This window comes from Lactuca virosa, chromosome 3 (assembly GCF_052849685.1).
Source record: "Lactuca virosa cultivar CGN04683 chromosome 3, Lactuca_virosa_CGN04683_v6, whole genome shotgun sequence".
Classification (NCBI taxonomy): Eukaryota; Viridiplantae; Streptophyta; class Magnoliopsida; order Asterales; family Asteraceae; genus Lactuca; species Lactuca virosa.
Window position 1 is genome coordinate 88,041,449 of NC_136428.1, and position 22,395 is coordinate 88,063,843.

A 22,395-nucleotide genomic window follows, 5' to 3' on the forward strand; every position below is an offset into this window, starting at 1 on the left:
CATGTAGAAAACATGATGTCAGGTCTGCTGGTAGTGAGGTATAAGAGTGATCCGATCATTCCACGATATCTTTTCTGATCAACAGGTTTGCCATTTAAGTCTGCATCGATTTTGTATCCAAAAGCCATTGGGGTTTTTGTGGTATTGGATTTGTCCATTGAAAAGCGAGTGAGTAGGTTTTTGACATAATTCTCTTGGTTGATGAAAATGCCATCAGTTGACTGTTTGATTTGAAGTCCGAGAAAAGTAGTCATCTCCCCAATCATGCTCATTTCAAATTTGCTCTTCATTAGATCTGCAAACTTAATACTCAAAGATTCATCAGTAGAACCGAAAATAATGTCATCAACATATATTTGTACGATTAAAAGATGTTTATTATAGATTTTACGAAAGAGGGTTTGATCGATTGAACCTCTTTTAAAACCTGATTCTTCGAGAAAGGTTGTCAATGTGGCATACCAGGCTCGGGGTGCTTGTTTCAAGCCATAGACAGCTTTCTGCAATTTAAAGCTGTGATCAGGAAATTTGGGATCTTCGAAACCTGGTGGTTGTTGGATGTATACATCGCGATCTAACTCTCCATGTAGGAATGCACATTTAACATCCATTTGGAATACTTTGAAGTTCTTATGTGCAGCATATGCAAGAAAGATGCGAATTGCTTCAATTCTGGCAACTGGAGCATATGTTTCATCGTAGTCGATTCCTTCTTGTTGTGAATATCCTTTCACTACGAGACGTGCCTTGTTTCGACAAACGATTCCTTGATCGTCATTTTTGTTTCTGAATACCCATCTTGAACCTATAACAGAAACATCGGGTGGGGTAGGGACAAGATTCCATACGTCATTTCTTTCAAATTCTCCTAGCTCTTCTTGCATAGCTTTTACCCAGTCTGGATCTTTGAGAGCAGAATGTATGGTTTTGGGTTCAGTCATGGATAAGAAGGCTCCAAATAAACAATCATTAGAAGTTGCGGCTCTAGTTTGGATGCCTGAGTTTGGATCTCCGATGATTTGGTCAGTTGGGTGGTTTCTGGTCCATTTTATTAAGCGATTCTCTTCCGCTATAATAATTGGAATTTCAGTATTCCATTGTTCTTCTCCGGGAGTTTCATCTTGTAATAGGTTTGAAGGTTCCCCCATAAATGATGCATCGGGATTGTTTTGGATATTTGGGGATGGGGTATTTAAAGGAGGATTTGGTGTTTGTTCCAATGAAGAAGTATGTGTAGGTGGTTCCCCCTCGAATTGATCTGCATCATTTCGGTTTGTTTGTGGAGTTCCTTCAGTGGTTGTTCCTGTAGAATCAATAGAAGTAGTTAGAAGTTCAGAATTGTAAGCGGTTTTGGGTTGTTCAAAAAGTAAATCAAGATCGATTTCAATATCTCTGTCAGGAGAAGGTGTTTGTTGAATTGGATTTTGAAAAATATTATCGATCATTTTTGAACCAAAATGTTCACGATCCAATTTCCTGACATAAAATTCATCGAAATGAACATTGGTACTTTCTTCAATTACTCTGGTACGTTTGTTCAGTACTCGATAAGCAGCTGAGGAAAACGAGTAACCAAGGAAAATTCCTTCGTCCGACCTTGATTCAAATTTTGAAAGGTGATCTTTATTATTCTTTATGAAGCATCGACAACCAAAAATATGGAAAAATTTGATGTTTGGTTTTCGGTTGTTAATGACTTCATATGGTGTTTTATGAAGATGTTTATGGATTAAGGAACGATTTTGAGTGTAGCAAGCTGTGGCTATTGCTTCTGCCCAGAAGTATTGTGGCAGATCAGCGAAGATAAGCATTGATCTTGCAGCTTCACATAGAGTTCTGTTCCTTCTTTCGACAACGCCGTTCTGTTGTGGAGTGTATGGGGCTGAGAAGTTATGTTCAATTCCTTTGTCTTTGAGAAATGAATCTAGAGTCTTGTTTTTGAACTCGAAACCATTATCACTTCGGATTCTTCGAACAGGTTGTTTGAGCTTCAGTTCGATTTGTTTGATGAAGTTGATCATCTCTTCAGGTGCTTCTGATTTTAGTCTTAAGAAAAAGACCCAAGTAAAGCGCGAGAAGCCATCAACGACAACAAGAATGTACTTCTTCCCTTGTATGGTTTGGGTTTTGGCAGGGCCACAAAGGTCTATGTGCAACAATTCTAGTGGTTCGGATACACTAGATTCTGAGATGCTTTTGTGAGTGGATTTAGAAAGTTTTCCCTTTTCACATGCAGCACACAGAGTTTCATTATCAAGCTTCAGAAGTGGCAGTCCTCTAACAAGATCATCGCCAATCAGTTTGTTGATGTACCCAAAGTTTAGATGGGAAAGGCGGCGGTGCCATAACCAACTGATATCTGCTGGGGCTTTTGATAGCAGACATATATCGGGTTTACCATAGATAAGATCCATGTCAAGTGGATACATATTTCCGGCACGGTAAGAATCAACAATGATTTCTTTGGTTTTGGCGTGCATGATCAAGCTTCTTTGTTTGGTGAATAGGACTTCAAGATTGTTATCACACAGTTGAGAAACACTGATGAGGTTGTGTTTCAGGTCATCGACATAGGAAACTTTCTTTATGGTGAAGTTACCATTTGTTATGTTTCCATAACCCTTGATTTTTGCCGTCATGTTGTTGCCGAAGGTAACGTCTTGATTGGTTTGGGTGGGTTTGAAGTCACGAAGGTAGTTTTGGTTTCCTGTCATATGCTTGGAGCAGCCACTATCAATATACCATGTATCATCCTTGGGTTCTCCAGCATTAGATACCTGCAATTTAGACAGAAGATTTAGGTACCCAAATCTGAATGGGTCCTGGTTTGTTAGTTGTTTTTATTTTGGTTTTTTTGTTTACTGAACTTCTTGTAGCATTTGACTTCATATTGCTATAAGAGTTTGGTTTATAAGGATGGAATGGTTGAGGTTTGATTTTATTTATCAAAATTTCCCAAAAAGTGATTTGTTTCTGAAAATTCGTTGGTTGATAAAATCTGTGATTTGGTGAATGATATCCTAGATGTGAAATTTTTTTTGAAAAGTTATCTTCATATTTGGGATGTGATTGGCGGTTATGAAAGGCTTTTTGAAGATGATGTTTTGAAACTTTCTGATTTGGTCGTTTTTGAAAGTTCATTGAATTTTTAAAGGTGATCTCTTGAAAGCGGTTTTCAAAAGGTTTTTGAAAAGGTTTTGGTTTTTGTTTGGAAACCTGTTTTTGAGGTATGACGTATGGTTTAACAGGTTTCTTTGGTTTGTTTTCAAAAGCCTTTGGTTTGTTAAGTGGGGTTTTGGTGGTTTCATTGGTATGTTTGATTTGGTGAGTTGAAGAACTAGCAGAGTTTGTTTCAGATTTTATAACTCTTTTGATAGACTTTTTGGAAACAGTGAAAGCAGTGTCATCTGGGCTACAGTTGATAACTGTTTCGTCATCTGAATCTTCCTCATTAGCAGATGTGAAAAGATCTGGTAGAGTGGATTCAGAGTTTTCACAAATTGTCATGTTTTCAATTTGTTCCTTTTCAAATGCTTCTCTACCAATTCCTGGTTTATAACTTGTATTAACTGTGCCAGATCCTAAGGTTTTTGCCTTAGTGAAAATATCATCACTTAATTTTCTAGCAATATTAATAGAATCCAATTTTCCTTGCAGTCTTTTGTTTTCGGATTCAAGAAATATGATTTTGTTTGAAAAATCAGTCAGTTTTTGAGTTAAAACATAATTTTCATCAGTTGAAGATTGAAATTTTTGTTTCAACTTAATGATTTCCATTTCTAAAATATCTTTAATTTCAGAAGAAATAACTGACTGGTTTTTCAATTCCAAATCCCTCTTTTGAATTAGGGCTTGATTTAATTGTTCCAAGACGTGAGCATTATCTTCAGATTTTTGTTCAACGTCTCTTTCCAATTTCAAAATCGTTCTTGTATTTTCTCCGAGTTTGAATTGCATCGTTTGTGATTCAGACTTGACAATGTCCATTTTAACCATGTTGTTATGATATGTATTTAGATCAACTTGCAGGCTATTCTCAATCTTGGTTATATGGGATTCAAAAATTGTTTTAGAATAACCAAGTTCTACAACCATGTTCCATACCTGTTCAATGACGTTTGGAGCCCTTGAAGGTATTTCTTCACCAGCCATGAAGCAGAAATTTGACTGTGCTGGTTCAGAGTCTGCTTCATCATCTGAAGTTGGCCAGTATTCGACGTTGGGTTCGTGGATTGCCATTAAAGCTTTATCTTTCTTTTCTTGTTTCTTCAGTTCTTCAGCTTTTTGAACGTAGTATGCTGAGTCTTTGACTTTGGTTTTGTTTTTAGCTCGGCATTCTCTGGCATAGTGATTAGTTCCTTTGCAGTTGTGACAAATGATCACTTCTTCATCACTGTCATCCTTTTGACTTTTAATCGGAAGTCTTTCAGGAGCTTGAGTTTGGATTTGTTGGGAAGATTGGGAAGGGTTCTGTTGGAATCCAAAATTTTGGTTGTTTTGAAAGCCATTGTTTTGATTAGTGTAACCTTGATTTTGGAATCCTCTGTGTTGGTTTTGAAAACTGTTGTTTTGGTTATTGTTATGATGACTTGAGTTGAGATTGTTTTGAAATCCCTGGTTTTGAAAACCTTGGTTTGAATTGTTTTGGAAGGAAGGTCTTTGAAAATTTTGTCCAAAATAAGGTCTTGGTTGAAAACCTGAGTTGTTTTGAACAGGTTGAGGTCTTGGTTGAAATCCAGAATTATTTTGTCCAAATGATGGTCGGTTTTGAAAATTTGGTTTAAAATTCGATTGACCGTGATTTGGAATAAATCTCTGGAGGTTTGTGTTTGCTACCAAAGCACACAGTTGTTGGTAGTCTGCTTCATCATTTAAATCAGATTGATCAAAAGAATTGTTCAAAAAGGGTTGGTTTTGAAAAGATGTCTGATTAAAATGATTGAAGTTTTGTTCATTAAAAGGTGTTTGGTTTTGCGAAGATGTGGAAACGAGAGCAAGTGGTCCTCCAAAAGCTGTAGTGGTTGGTGGGTCAATCGAGGATTCATACGATTGAAGTTCTCCATACAAATTGTATAAAGTTTCAGTATGAATGGCTGGATTTCCCTGAATGATGAGTTTAACCATCTTCCAGCTTTCGTAAAGATTGTTTAGAAACTTGAGATTTATCTCGTGTTGTGTCTTTTTGATGCCGAAATTGTTCATTTTTACCATGATAAAATTGAACCTATCATGAGCATCATGGATGGTTTCTGATGAAAGCATCTTGAAATTATCGAATTCATTTAAAACAGATGTTCTTTTGTTTCCAATAATTCTTTGATTTCCACAAAAACGATTTTTTAAATTTTCCCAGATTTGATTTGCAGTCAACAGTATAATGTCATCCATTTGACTTAGAATACTGTGTGGGATTCCAGAAACTAGTTCCTTTTTAGCTTGGAGTTCAAGCTTTCTGTTGTTTTCGGCTATTGTGATTTGATTTGTAGCAAGAGTGGCCATATCTTCTGTAGAGATTCCAGTATACGTTCCTTCCACGCATTTCCAGACATTTTCACCTAAAGTATTTAGATGAAGGTTCATACGGCCAACCCACGAATTATACTCTTCAGGTATAAGTATGGGTGCCCGTGAACCTGAACCCAAACTGTTAGCAATAGAAATAGAATTCATGTTTGAGTAATTTGTTGAAGACATAAATAAATTTTTTTTTTTTTTTAAATTTTTTTGATTAAGGATTTGAACAAGTGATATTAAAATGAAACTTTTAAAGAAAATATTATGGAAGGTTTATATAAACGCTAACCAAAAATTTTCGACAAAAATTTCAGAATGAATCACACGAGCTTTGAATTTTTTTGTTTAAGATTTTTTTTTTTTTTTTTTTTTTTAAAAATTTTTAATTTTTTTTAATATATATATATTTTTTTTTTAAGGATTTTGAACAAGTGATATTAAAATGAAATTTTTAAAGAAAAGCTTATGGAAGGTTTATAAACGCTAACCAAAAGTTTTCGACAAAAATTTCAAGGTAAATCACACAAGCTCTGATACCAATTGTTAGAAATATATAACAATCTGATTACCACGAATAAAAGGCTCGGTTACCAGTTACTGGGTGACAGATATATATATTTAATGAGATTAGATGCGGAAAGATAAGAAGTGCGGAATAAATAAATACTGGAAAGCTATAAATGACTGAAAGCTATAAATGAAATAAATGACAGTATTTAAATGACATAAAGCGTTAATAAAATATATAAATATATATATATATAGTAGGTGGTGTTAGAACGAGACTTGTGGAACGACTGTTTTGTCAAGTTGTTAGTCAAATAAATGATTAACAGGCTTAGGGTTGGACTGGATCTTAATAGACTGTGTCTCTATTTGTTCAAAGTTCAATCCGGTAAGTAACAATAAGTTCTTTTTATGTCACAATGAATTGTTTACAAAACGATACAAAATACACGGGTAATGTTTTTTGTATGTGGGTATGGGTTTTTTTAAGGTGATTTGATGAGGTTGAAATGGGTATTTGGAGGGTGGTAGAAGGTGGAATAAGGTTGTAGTTTTGGTGGTATAATGTAACAAAAAGGGTGATGTTGAAAGAGCTTTGGGTGGTTATGAATATAGATTTTCGTAGTAAATCTCTCTGGATAGCCAATTCTCTCTCGCGTCTCTCTGGGGTTTGCAGTGGTCAAAAAAATCGAGGAAACTTCCTGGATGTAGGTAAGGTCTTGAATAATCTGCGCTGAAAATCTCTCCCGTAGTTTCTTCTTGAGTTGTGCTCGGTGAATTTTTTCTTAACTTGCAAATTCTGATGTCGAAAAACAGCAAGGTGGTGATAGTTGTGGTGATTTGAAAGGGTTTTTGGAGGAGGTTTAAGGAGGGTATTTGGAGGGTGTTTGGAGAGTATTTTGAGGTTGGCTATGTGTTTATTCTTCTGGAGATGAGAGAGTAATAGGAGATATATTACAAGGAAACACAAAACACACACAAAAACTCATGTAAACATGCATCTATATATATGCAAAGGAATCAAGCAACTCTTGTTTGTTTAAGGAAAAGTAATGAAGTGATTGATTGTAAAGGTTGGAAGCACACATGATGTTTGGTACTTTTGCTTTTGTGAATATTTCTTTCCAATATATATATATATATATATATATATATATATATATATATATATATGCATGATTCATGTATATATATATATATATATATATACAATATATACAATATACATACATATATATATACAATATAACATATATATATATATATATATATATATATATATACAAGTGTTCTTGTATATATATATATATATATATATATATATATATATATATATATATATATATATATATATATATATATATATATATATCCAATTGTGAATTGAATTTCCATTTTTGACCCTTGAGGTTTTTAAATTCTTGACAATTTTAGTCTTGATTTGTTTTGTCTTCAAACGACCAAATATTGCGTCTATTTTTCCGTCTTTGCGTATTTCGTCTTTTGCATATTTTTCTATTTCATAATTAAGCACGAATCCACGCAACCTGAAATAACTGATAATATTTGTTAGATAATATAAAACCAATTCGTCTTATTTCAGTGATGATCACATATAAAAACATTTTTCAACATATTGATTTTAACAATCAATCATCAATTTGTAACAATCTGGTGTAACAGAATCTCAATTTTATCTGATGATAAGTTTGGAATCGATCAAGATGAAAATTTCAGCAAATCGATCATAAATTCAACTCTTTTACATGAAGATTTTAGCAAATTGATCATAAATTCAGCCCTTTTACATTAAGATTTCAGCAATCGCGGATGAAGATTTCAGAATCGATGATAACTTCATATCTTCTTCTGCAACTTTATGCTTCACGAATCAACATGGATTTGACAAAGATTTAAACAATTCATCATTACTTCACTTTATGTTCGGAAATTCTTGTCTTCATCAACAATTTGATATTGTTTTCTATAGAGTTTCAAGGTTTGATGTTTTTTTCATTTGAAATCAGCAGTTACAATTTTCATAAACTTCATCAACAATCGATCATAAATTCAGATCATTTAGCGGTGTTTCTGTAAAACTACTAATGTATATACACAGCAGTTACTGCTCGAGCAATTTCTCTTAAACTATACATGCATTCTATGTGTTTGATGAAAATCCTGAATGAACAAAGAGTCTGATGTATCATTCCTCTTTCTCACGACTAAAGTCTTCTTTAAGAATAGGAGTATACTTCTTAAAATATGAGTCACAATTGGTGTAAAACAATGTAATGTTAACTACTACTCTTATTATATTTACCATAGTTTTGTTAAAACATGTTTTTTTGTCGAAAATAAAAATATTGGAGATGTCTTTTTAGCATAGTTTTTTATTGAATATGCTCTTGTTAAGTTGTAGAAAAGGATTGTGCTAAAGAAAAGACTAGATACTCTTAAATTTATCATATGTAAATTCAGGTGTATGGTATACATAATATGTTTTTAGAATGTGATCATTATTATCGTTTTTTTTAAATCTTTTTTCCATCAAACACAAAAGGTTGGATGTCTCTGTTAGGAATGTCGATTATTCTTATTAATATGAAGTAAGGGGATGTACCAAGAAAGATTATTAGATTCAGAGCATTTTTTTGTCAATGTTTACATTGTGTCTTGTATGATCACTTACATTACATAATACATTATTCTGATGGATGATCACTTATAGACTTCATTTTCAAATCTTTGGTTATATCCATACTTGATTATAACAATTATTTCATTTATGGTTGCAGATAGTTGTAGCTGATGAAGCTCAACTTGAAAGGAACTTGAATATTTCAAGCTATAAGTTTTCAACTACAAGTGTCGAGATTAATGAATATGTAATAGATTTTATATGTCACAAACATGTAATATATTTTTTATGGTTTTTGATCCAGTGTTATCTGACTATAACTTTGTAGGACCCTTCTGAGATTCATATTCATCCTTTTATCTAACAAGACAACCCAGTGATCAAGTTTTATGGTTTTCAAATTATCGGTGTTTTTCTAATCATTGGGATTCTTTGTTTTAGTTTCATCCACTCTGTTGGCTTTTGATCTTGTTATTTATTCGATTCATTTGAATAAACAAAATTAATGTAAGATATTTAGAATTCAACTATAATATGAAAATTATACCTGGATAACAACACATTAATCATGAAACTAACAATAATCTTGTAACATTAACTTTTAATTTTTGAATATTACATATTCTATAATCAGAATATGAACGTAATTTAAAAATATGACACATACTTTAAGAATATGAAAAATAATTTCAAAATATTTCACATTACTTAATTGTTAATCAAGTACTATCATAATACTTCACAAAAGATATTCAAACCAAGTCGTTTTCAACAAAAAACAGACTATTTAAAATCATATATTACATATTATGTAACAAAAACGTTAGAAGCAAGTTGTTTCCAATAAAACCAAAATGTCTAAAATAATAATATGACACATAATTTCATAATATTTCACATTACCTTACAGTATGTCAAATACTATCACAATATTACACATTACTTTAGTGAAAGGATTAAAGCAAGTAGGTTCTAACAAAATAACATCTACTATAAAAAACAACTGACTCGTCAAATCATATGTGTATAATATCAAGTTATCAAGTAGAAATTTATAATATTAGAATTCTTACATAGTATAATTTCATATTACGCATTACAAAATATTATAATAATAGACTTTAATATTAGAATATTACACACAATTTCGAAATATTACATCTTAACAAACTAATATTAAATATCGAACATTTAGAATAACTAGAATAATAACATATGAAAGAGTATTAAAAAACCCAAAATTTAATTAGGTATTATTCTATCAGAATATTCTACATGTAACTTATAATATCCTACAACATTATTTTGTTAGAATATTCTAAATATAAGTTTTGAAAACATATAACATTATTCTACTAGAATATTCTACATATATACATTATTTTCATTTAATATATTAACTTATTCAATTGAAAACATAGAACATTATTCTTTTAGAATATTCTAGTTATACACTTATAAGAACAAACAACATATAATATTAGAATACTAGAATATTATACATATGTGTATTATAACATAAAACATATAATGTTACCCTAACATAATATTCATAATAATCAACTTAAAACAGCTTCTAGAAATTAGAATATTATAATTGTAATATTATAGTTCTATACATGTTACCGATCAAATTATAACATTATTTTGTAAAAATATTCTATATGTAAATACAAGATAGTTTTTTTAGAATATTCTAATTTTATACATGTTTGTAGTTAGCCTATAATTTATGATAAGAAATAACATATAACATTATTCTATTAGAATAACATACATTTCCTTTTTATAATAATATTCTATATATAATTTAGAATATCCTAGAACATTATTCTATAAGAGTATAAAAAAGTCTAATTTCAATAGAATGTTATACATATAAACTTTAAATATAAACTCATGTAATATGAGAAAGATGTTATTGACATTACATGACACAAAATTAAAACATTACAAGTACTATTCTTGTAAATACATAACTGAATATCGACATTATACATCATATATTCTAAAATTACAACTATAATGTCATATGTATTTATTCATATTCTGTTGACGCGTCTTAATCATATGACGAGCTATCAGACGAGGTATCATGAAGTATGACTTTTTTGCCTTTATCTATTTCCGATGATAGAAATTGTTCAACATTCTTTCTTTTAGGATCAAAAACTCTTTTTCCCTTGATTTAGTAGTTTCTTCATTTCAACTGTATCAAAACATAAACCATACTTTTATTAAAACAATAAAACTAGGATATAAACAAACAATTCATTATACTAGAATATTCTAACATTCTGACAATAATTAACAACATGAAAATTGTTTAATAAATAATTTACATTTAGAGAATTTTATTTTATTTTCACATTTAATTTTACACAAATCTAATATGATCAAGGCATTATTAACAATATACAAAGTAGAATCTATGAGATAAAATAACAAAAAAACATAAATGCCCACATGGTACTAACTCCAAATAAAGTTTATATTCATTTAATTTCGATTATTAATATCTAGTATAATTCAAACAAGAGATTTAATATTATATAAAATACAAAAGATCAGATAACCTAATCAGACCTTTATGTTGATAGAGGTAGTTCTAAATGATATTTTATACAATACTATATTACATTACGTCGTGAGTTTCAGAGATAACTATATAGTGAAATATCTTGATTATAATACATCGTTGAAGATACACAATGTTTTTTGACTAAAACAATACTATAATCAAAACACATAGATTTATAGAATATCTCAGAGATGAATATATTAACTCAAAGTCACATACAAAGATAAAATCAACGATTATAATATATTAACTTAAAATCACACACAAATATATAACAGTGAATAAATTATAGAATTATACGTTACCTAGAATAACTCTGGATGCAAACTCTAAATCCGATTGTGTAGAATAAGCCATTTGCAGGAATAAAAAGCTTCAATTTCTTTTATTTAGGAATATTTGACGATCCGGAACTTGATCTAGTTTCATAATCAGAATCACAAGGTTGAAAATCCAAATGAGAAGGAATAAGAAATTGTGTCAAATCAGAATGCCTAGAATATTTATGTATTAAACCTTATTTCAATGTATGTGTAATGCATTATCTAATTAATCAACAAAATATCATTAGATCTCAAATTTTACTAATCATAATACTTAGAATATTACATATTTTACATCATAATATGACACATGATTCCAGAATATATCACATTCCTTCATTTTTAATCAAGTACTATCACAATACTTTACAAAAAGGTTCAAAGCAGAGTTGTTTCCAACAAAAAGAAGAATGTGTAAAATAAGATATTACACATTATTCAACAAAAAGGTTAAACGCAAGTTGTTTCCAACAAAATCATAATGTCTAAAATCGTAATATGACACGTAATTTCAGAATATTTCACATTAGTTCATCATAAAAGGTTTAAAGAAAGTAGTTTCTAACAAAATAACATCTATATAAAAAAGAAAGATCTAACTTATTAACTAAGAATATGTATAATATCAAGTTATCAGGCACACATTTACTTAACTTTGATTAGTAATATCTAGTATAATTCAAACAAAAGATTTAATATTACATAAAATACAAAAGAATAGACCTAATCAGACCTTAGGTTAACAACCACTACCAACCTAAACAAACAATTTCACTAGCTTTAAATGTGTATTAAACACTAATCATTGCTACACTAAACAATTTTAAAAAATATTTATCTGAAACTACAATAAACAAGTTCATTCCTAACTTAAGCTATAGTGAACCTAGAACAAATACAAACCATAGCTACAATAAACATTTTCAGAAAAATAATTCACAATTTAGAATAAACATAATAACAACTTCTTGAAGCCTATTACAAAAGACAATTTAGAATCTATAGTATCTAGAATATGAATCTAAATTTGATATTGTCAGACTAGAAATACAGAGAGATGAATTCGATTATGTCAAAATAGAATAACAAATCTTCAGATTTTCAAAACGTATTATAGTCACAAGCATAAAACTAATAGATTCCATTACAAAGCATCTTAAACTAAAAACCATAATTTCATCAAAACATAATATTAATTTGTCAAACCCTAGTTTGCTAATGTAGTGTTAGATTATGTGGTTAATCAACAAAATAACATAACAAGTTAAACAAACTATTAATCGAAGAGTCATTTCATATACTATTAAGATATTCAGAGAAGATAAAATCTAATTTATCAAAATCTAAAATCAGAAAACCTGCAACAGATGTAATTTTCCTATTTTGAGAGGTTTTTGTGTTTGAAACAACCACGATCGATGTTTGATCTGAATAAATCGATGTATTGAAGAAATAAATCTAGTTAATTAGGCGACTATGGACTTTCGTTGAATTGATACAGAACCAAAACTTGGGTTTTTTGTTGTGAGTTCTCGTTGATAAGGTAGATTTCTAGGGTTTTGTGGAAGAAGATTGAGAAGATTTGGATCGATTTCATATTCTATGGAATCACGCTTGAGAAAAATCCAGATCAAAAAAAGTTTAGCGGAGAAAGAAGAAGCAAATCACGACTGGGAAGAAAAGAATCAGCTCTCACATGATTTGAGTGCAAAATGACAACACTATCCTTCCAGGTCCATAGTTAATCACAAACTTTGACATATTTTAAAAATCACAAACTTTGCCACCGCCTACATCATCCTTTTTAATTATATATATATCCAAAGCATCGAAATTTAAAGCGATCAACGACAAATTGAAGGGTTGTAAACTTTTACAATGGACGCACATGCATCGGATTATAACAAAACCCAATTCTTTTTTTTAAATTTTTTTAGGCCATGTTTTTTATCGAAAAAAAACCGAGTATACCGTTGTTCACGATTTTTCGTCCTCTTTCCAAAGAGATCGATGATGATATATAAAAAACGAATTTTTTTTTCGAAAAAAACCCACTTCATTTCCTTTGTTGAAAAGTTAAGGTCTATTTGTTTATAGAAAAAAATTAATAAATATATCAAAATTCATGTTTTTTGTACTTTTTAAACATAGATTCATATTCATGTAAAAAACAATATTTAAGTTCAGTTTCACATTGTAAACCTGTTCAGATTCATATTGTGAACCTGTTCAGATTCACATTGTGAACCTTCTTAGATTCACAGTGTGGATAATATTAAGTCAGATTCAGAGTGTGAATCTGAACTAATCAGAGCTTTTTCACATTGTGAATGTTAAAAATTGAAATATTTACAGTTTAGATTCACAGTGTGAATCTACACTGATCGAGGTTTTTTTTGTGAACCTTCTCAGATTCACAGTGTGCATACAAGAAAATTGACTTACAGTCACACCAAAAAAGTGTGACCATATGCATATAGTGACATTTTATTTTTTCACTGAAAGTGTGACGGAAGGTGACGCCATCGTATGGGTCTTATGGTTACTTTAAAATGTAGTGTCCGTATGAGATGAAAACATGTGGCCGTATTATAAAAGTGTGGCAAATTTGTACGGAAATTTTTTCCATACATATCCAATATTGTAGCGTTAAACCGTCAATATACACATTTATTTAGTAACTGTGGTGACTGTATATCACCAACTTGCGACATTCATGATGTTTTAGTGTAGTTGTTTTCTTTTATATTGTCACACTGTTTAAATTTTGTTAAGACTAATGTGTATCTTTTGTAAACATCTAATTACGGTGAGCATGACCATGTTTTGTAAATGGACACATATAATTAATTCCATAAGTGGCGAATTGCTAATAATTAGTCACAAAAAACAATCAATTTTTGTGACTATGGTCTATCGTACAGAGACACACAATTAAGTGAAATACAATCATAAGTATTATAAAGACACACATTTTTTTAAAATTAAGGACTATTCGGTATCGTAATAACACTATTGGGTATATTTTAGATACATATAATTACGGTGAACATGACCATGTTAGGTAAATGGACACATATAATTAAATTTATAAGTGACGATTTGCTAGTATTTCGTCACAACAACAATCAATTATGGTATCTATTGTTAACCATTTAGCCACACGTTAAAAAATGATGTAAAGTAACCATTGTATAATTATAGAGACATTGAAAACCAATAAAACATGGCCAAATTTATATTAAAGCCTCTTTAATTTAATATTTATTGTTACTTTTTATACAATTTTAGACACATCAAAATAATTTAAATTAAAGTAACCAAACCCAACAATATGAAACAAAAGTAAAATTCATAATTTGATATTACTAATAATTGAAATCCAAATCGATACATTAAATTCCTAACTAAAATACCAAAAAAAAATTGTTCTAATTTCAAGAATTTAAATAATGGTAAAAAAATTAAACACGTCATAAACCAAAACCTAAACATAACTAGGCATTCTTCTTATTTGTATTGCTCCTTGTCTTCTTGAGAAGGGCATCGGATGAGATGTAAGTTGATTTCATTTTCTTTGAGTTTTGATGTTGATGTTCTTGATGTGATATAATTTCTGGTACCTATAACAACAAAGTTGAAACAAAAAAAATTGAGTACATCAAAACCTTAGTATATTAATTAATGAAGAAAATAAAGTGTAATGCAGAAAGTAGTGAACATAATTAAACAAACCTTTGACTCGGGTTGCACAAGGTATTTTGGCCATGGAACAAAACTTTTATATGCATCCTCAACTAATGTGAATTCTCCAGTTTTATGGGGTAGAAATGCTTGTTTTATTACCACTTCATCAATGGAAAATTTATAGGAATCATCTTGTAGAGGAACTCAATGAATGAATTGTCTTTCTAATGATAAGTGAATTGTACCACGAGCAACGATGTTCCTTTTATACGGATGTGATACAGTACACTTGATTGGCTACAATGATAAGTAATATTAGAATCAGAAAAAAAAAGACAAAAATGTATATTTAACATGTAAAAAACACTTACCTGGTGAAGGGGTTTATTTGGTGAAACTGTTGGTATGTTAGGATTGATAGTGGCAGTCTTAGAGTCAACAGCTTTTCTGATGGGTTTTGTATTTGCCTAATATAAAGGTTTAAGACATATATGTAAAATTATATTTTAATATAAAAGATAAATTAAAAGTGTTGAAAACTGTAAAGTAAGTATAAACTACTGTTGCAGATTTCATGGAAATCAATTGTGTATCGGGAGTTGCAGTTGTAGAGTTGGTTTGAACTTGTTTCTTGGTGGGTTTTGCAATAACCTAAATAAATTAAAGTCCCAAGTGAAAAAACAGAAATTAGTATAAAAAAAGTATATCAATGATTATCTTATAAAATGATAACATACTGGTGTTACATGTTCTGATGGTTGCTTGGTTTTGAGACTAACAGGAGTTGTTTCACTACTTTCAACAATCTTGTCACTTGAAATACCCTAGCAAATATAAAGAAACATGGAAAATGTCTAAAAAAATGCAATTTACAAGTAACATTGAAAATACATGTTGTCAATAAGATTACTTACAACAGTATGAGAGAGATTTTGAAAGTCAGCTCCTTTTGCATTAAGATGAGCCAAAACTAGCTTTAGTGTTTGATCTTGTTCATTAACGTTTGTAGACAAAGCCTTGAGTTCAGCATCTTTTTTCTCAAGCTCAAGTTTTCCATTATGTAGTGCAACTTTAAGGTCTTTAATTTCTTCCTTAGATGATCCTTTGCTGCGAGGAACATTGAAATATCTATTGTAAGTGACTCCTGTGCCGACACCCTTTAAAAATCCTCCCTTTTCCTTGCCAAAAACTAAGGTCATGGCATCCGTGCCTGGTTCAACATTAACTTGTCCTTATTTTAACTGCTTTTCTTGTTCCATCTAGCACACAAAATATTAATAATTATTGTCCTAATAAAACTGATTAAAATCTTTATAGTAATAGTAATAAAAAAAGTTTATTGAAGTTACTAGTTTACCCGCCATGAGTTTAACATCTTCATCCTTAAATACTCCTTTACTTTCACATCCTTTACACCACATAATTGACTTTGGGGGCATTTCTTCCTTTGAAATCACTTTCTCTTCAATCTTGATAAAAAAAATAAATTGTAAACAATATAAAATAAAATTATGTTAAGTAGCATACTATGAAGGTAATATAATGTATCATATAGCTAAAAACAAAGCTTACCAACTTCCGCCTAAGAGTAGTATACCCCCCTCGTCCCATCCGATGAGTGTACTTTGACATCATGCGCGCTTTAACTGTCTCTTGTGACACAACCTGTCTAAAAAAAAGATTTGTCAAGCACTTTTTGGTAATTTTATGATAAATGAATGAAGAAGTTTTGGAAAAAAGTTGTAACATTAAACTCTTCAGATTGCATATATGTCACAAATTTGTTCCAATCATCGTTTTCAGTAATTATTGCCCGATATCGAACAAGGATTTCTCCAAGCTTTTTGTAATTCCCTAGATGTGGCTGATGTAAGTTGCATACAATTTCCTTCTGAAGTTTTGTAGAAGGATACCAACCCTATTCATCACAAATCTTTTTACAGTTTCATCAACTTTAAAATAGCTCTAAAATGAAACAATAATGAATTTGTTAGGATTTAATACATGATTTGTAAATAAAATATGAGATGCAGTTAAAAAAAGTGAAAAAAATATTTACTGTAATCTCTTCCCAAAGTTTGTCCTTCACTTTCGGTTTCACTTTCTTCCAGCAAAGAGCACTTAATCCCACCTTCTCGCGGACAAGATCTCCCAAATAACTAACAAACACTGCATTATTCTTCCCTGTAAACTTACCGAATTCATCAAACTTCAAACATTTTTTTCTACCACCAGAATTGACATACTCGGTCTTCAGCTTTGGCAATCGAGTCAGTCCCATCTTCCTAGGTGACCTTGTAGGAACTTTGCTTTGCATTTCTTCTTCCGAATCTGATGGCTATTGTAGTCAATGTCATTATTTTCACCATCTTCTGTGTCCGATTCATAAAATTGTGTTTCATCATCTTGCTCATATTCCATATCATAATTAGGCATATCCTCATGTTGTTCCTTGTTCACCTCCATGATTCTTCTGTTGACATGAAACATATGAATTAAGTTTGATTATTTGTATGTTTAATAAAAAGTATGACTAACTTATATTACATACAAAATTTCACATACACATTTCATCGAACAGTTGGTGTGCAACAAGCACAGTAATATGACGAATCAAAAATTTTATGTTTTATGTATAATCCCCTAATCAATACAATCAATAACATTGACACCATATACAGAGAATATACTTACAGTAGAAATGCGTGATGAATGTTCTCGAATGATGAACTGAAATATAATCCAACTGGGATTGATATAACCTAGAGAAAAACCACCCAATGGTTAAAAAAATCAAAGTCTTTTAAGTAATACATTGTCAGTACGTCCTAATTTGAGGGTGGTTACCAAATTTACCGGATTTTCCTTCATCTGATGGATTGATCTTCATAGTTTTGGCAGTGAGATAGATGAATACTTCCCGCGCTAATTTGGAGCCCAAAACAAAATGGAAAAAATGTTTGCCTCCCATTATATTTGCTTAATTTTGATTGACGAATTCAAATTTTTTCCAAATTTTGATCTGATAGTGAACTCACACGATGAGAAAGCATAAATCGTGGTTTGGAAACATGTTCTGGCTTTTGAAATATTATTACGAGTTATTAGATATAAATAGAAATGTTACAACTTTGGTCCTTGTAAATTAACAAATTTACGTTAGGATACAACCATATCACTATTGGAAATAAAAAAATATTTAACATGTAATTATGTATATACAATGGGATAATAGTATAATAAAACGAAAATAAGATAAAGCTCTAGTTAGCTTACTAATTTTTCCGTGTGAACACTTTCTTAAGATTTTTTATTTTATTTTATATTAAGTTAGAAAAAAAATCCATACACCTACTATAAACCCATTTCGTTCCTAAACCTGTACCCAGATTAGAAACCCAATTTGGTCCCAAACCACGACCAACACACATACATGACCTAATGATGGTCAACCATTACCAACACCCGACCACCTGCAACAAATACCCGTATTAGAAACCCAATTTGGTCCCAAACCATTACCAACACCCCTACATGACCTAATGATGGTCAACCATTACCAGCACCCGACCACCTAGAAACCATACCCGTATTACAAACCCAATTTGGTCCCAAACCATTACCAACACCCCTACATGACGTAATGATGGTCAACCATTACCAACACCCGACCACCTGGAAACCATACCCATATTAGAAACCCAATTTGGTCCCAAACCATTACCAACATCCATACATGACCTAATGATGGTCAACCATTACCAACACCTGACCACCTGCAACCCATACCCGTATTAGAAACCCAATTTGGTCCCAAACCATTACCAACACCCCTACATGACCTAATGTTGGTCAACCATTACCAACACCCGACCACCTGGAAACCATACCCGTATTAGAAACCCAATTTGGTCCCAAACCATTACCAACACCCCTACATGACGTAATGATGGTCAACTATTACCAACAACCGACCACCTGGAAACTATACCCGTATTAGAAACCCAATTTGGTCCCAAACCATTACCAATACCCATACATGACCTAATGATGGTCAACCATTACCAACACCCGACCACCTACAACCCATACCCGTATTAGAAACCCAATTTGGTCCTAAACCATTACCAACACCCCTACATGACCTAATGTTGGTCAACCATTACCAACACCCGACCACCTGCAACCCATACCCGTATTAGAAACCCAATTTGGTCGCAAACCATTACCAACACCCCTACATGACGTAATGATGGTCAACCATTACCAACACCCGACCACCTGGAAACCATACCCGTATTAGAAACCCAATTTGGTCCCAAATAATTACCAACACCCATACATGACCTAATGATGGTCAACCATTACCAACACCCGACCACCTGCAACCCATACCCATATTAGAAACCCAATTTGGTCCCAAACCATTACCAACACCACTACATGACCTAATGTTGGTCAACCATTACCAACAACCGACCACCTTGAAACCATACCCGTATTAGAAACCCAATTTTGTCCCAAACCATTACCAACACCCCTACATGACGTAATGATGGTCAACCATTACCAACACCCGACCACCTGGAAACCATACCCGTATTAGAAACCCAATTTGGTCCTAAACCATTACCAACACCCATACATGACGTAATGATGGTCAACCATTACCAACACCCGACCACCTGCAACCCATACCCGTATTAGAAACCCAATTTGGTCCTAAACCATTACCAACACCCCTACATGACGTAATGATGGTCAACCATTACCAACACCCGACTACCTGGAAACCATACCCGTATTAGAAACCCAATTTGGTCCCAAACCATTATCAACACCCCTACATGACCTAATGTTGGTCAACCCGTACCAACACCCGACCACCTGCAACCCATAACCATATTAATTTAAAAAATGATTTTATATATTTATAATTAATTTATATATAAATTTATATTTTGTATGTTAATAATAAAAACAAAGCAAGTATGGATGTTACACTTATTTAATATTATATATATATTAATGTAAATAATATATTAATGTATAACACAATATCGATAATCATTATCACAGCCGTCGTTCATTTAAATCCTCCCCTTATATCAAAATCGTCATTCTTACATCTTCATTACCAACATACGATAACTTCTATTATTTACTCCTCCTCTATGAAAACAACTCCGACAATCAATGGAAATAAAGATGAATGCTGATCCATGATCAAATCCGAGGTTCCAACTCTGGAGTGTAAGTAGTGAACCATCGAAAAACACACCATTAGTAGAGTATGGGAAAGAAAACGATAAGAGATTCACCATTAGAGTTGTACATGGCGTGTTTTTTATAAACTATCCAGGTAAGTCGTATCAAACGCCAAAAGTTAACTTTATTTCATGTGTCAACATCAATTTGCTGAACATGGAGATGCTTGGTCGTTTTTCGAAAAGCTTGGGGTATATAACTATGGGTAACTGGTATCATATGCCAACCGAAGAAAACTGTGGGTTGTCAATGATTCCAATTCTGAATGATGATTGTTTGGGAACTTTCAAGATAATTGTTAGGGCACACCAATTCCGAGAGATTGAACATCTATATGTTGAACATAGTCATGTATTTGTTCCAACCAATTTCCCTACTTTTTGATGAACTCACCATCCAAAAGAGTTGAGAAGCTTATTCATCTGTTTGTAACAGAACACCCAATGACAACAGTTGATGATGGAATAGCATACATCAGGCATATTCTAAACATGACCATTCCAAGAGAAAAAATGGAAGATGCAATGGACATGGCGAAGGAGAATGTGATAGCATGGAAAAATATAGTGTAGGGGACCTATGTTATACTCCATTTTGTGTTTAATACAGAGTACAGATGAAACTCTTTTTTGTAAGCAATATGATGTTGTTTTGATTATAACTATCTTAGGGGCAAAATGGGAATTAATTATAATTATAATTTTATGTTGTTATTTATATTGTGTTTCATACTTATAACTGAGTTAGTATTGTCCCTGTTTTGCTCATTGTTTTGTAAACAAAACAATGTACTTTTCAACCTATTTCCACTTTAGAGGTAAGTTATTGGTTAGATTATTTAGTTTGTCCCATGTTTGTTATCAACATATGTAGATTATGCTAAAGCAGGGGTATATCCGTCAATTAATTGTTTTTATCATAAAACAAAGAAAATGTTATAATTTCCCATTGAAACTGTGTTTGAGATATAAGGGTATAATGGTCATTCCGTATATATAATGAAAAGAAAAAAGGAAACATCATCTAAGGGTATGCATCATCATAGTATTGATAGAAAAAAATAAGTTTAACTTGGATACATATATGATGTGCATAACTACAATTAAACAATAAGAGTGTGAGAATAATCAGGGGTATTTTTGTCATTTGTTTTTATTTCCAATTGTGAAGGGTAATTAAAAACAATGTGCAACCACAATTAAGTATATTGTCTCAAATGAGGAAAGTATGATTGATGGTAAATGTGGTTATCTTAGATCAGTTCTAGAGGAAGCATGGGTATTTTCGGCAAATGTTTCTCTTTTAGTTTATTGTTATGTTTTTTTCGTAAACTAATAACTTACAAACAGTCAGACACCCCAGTTGGTAAGTGTAAATGTAGTTAAAGGTATATTTTGGAATGTCATGGGTTCGAACCCCATTAGGAACACTTTTTTTCTCTTTTTTTTTTGTTTTTTCTCGATATATCCTTGATCATCCACACCTATTGCGTAGATATGAATTTTTAGACTATATGCATTCCCATCGAATCATTCTCTGCTTACTACAAACGCATTGCAACTACGTTTATACTTCAACCATGAATTGATACTTCAACATGAAATTCATACAGGTACACATAGTACCTTAATTTATACAGGGACATAAAAAACAATTACCTTCAGAATATTAATCTTTGCTATTTCGTTTGGTCATGTTTCATTATATATTCTTCAATTAACAAGTATTTGGTTTCCAGTTATTGGATTTAATTGTAATGTGATATTTTTCGTTTATGCACAATAACTGTTTGTTAAAATGCTTCAATGAACAGGAAACATATATTGCTTGTTGATACTGTTATAAATTGAATATGGATAAGTCTTGGATGGGAG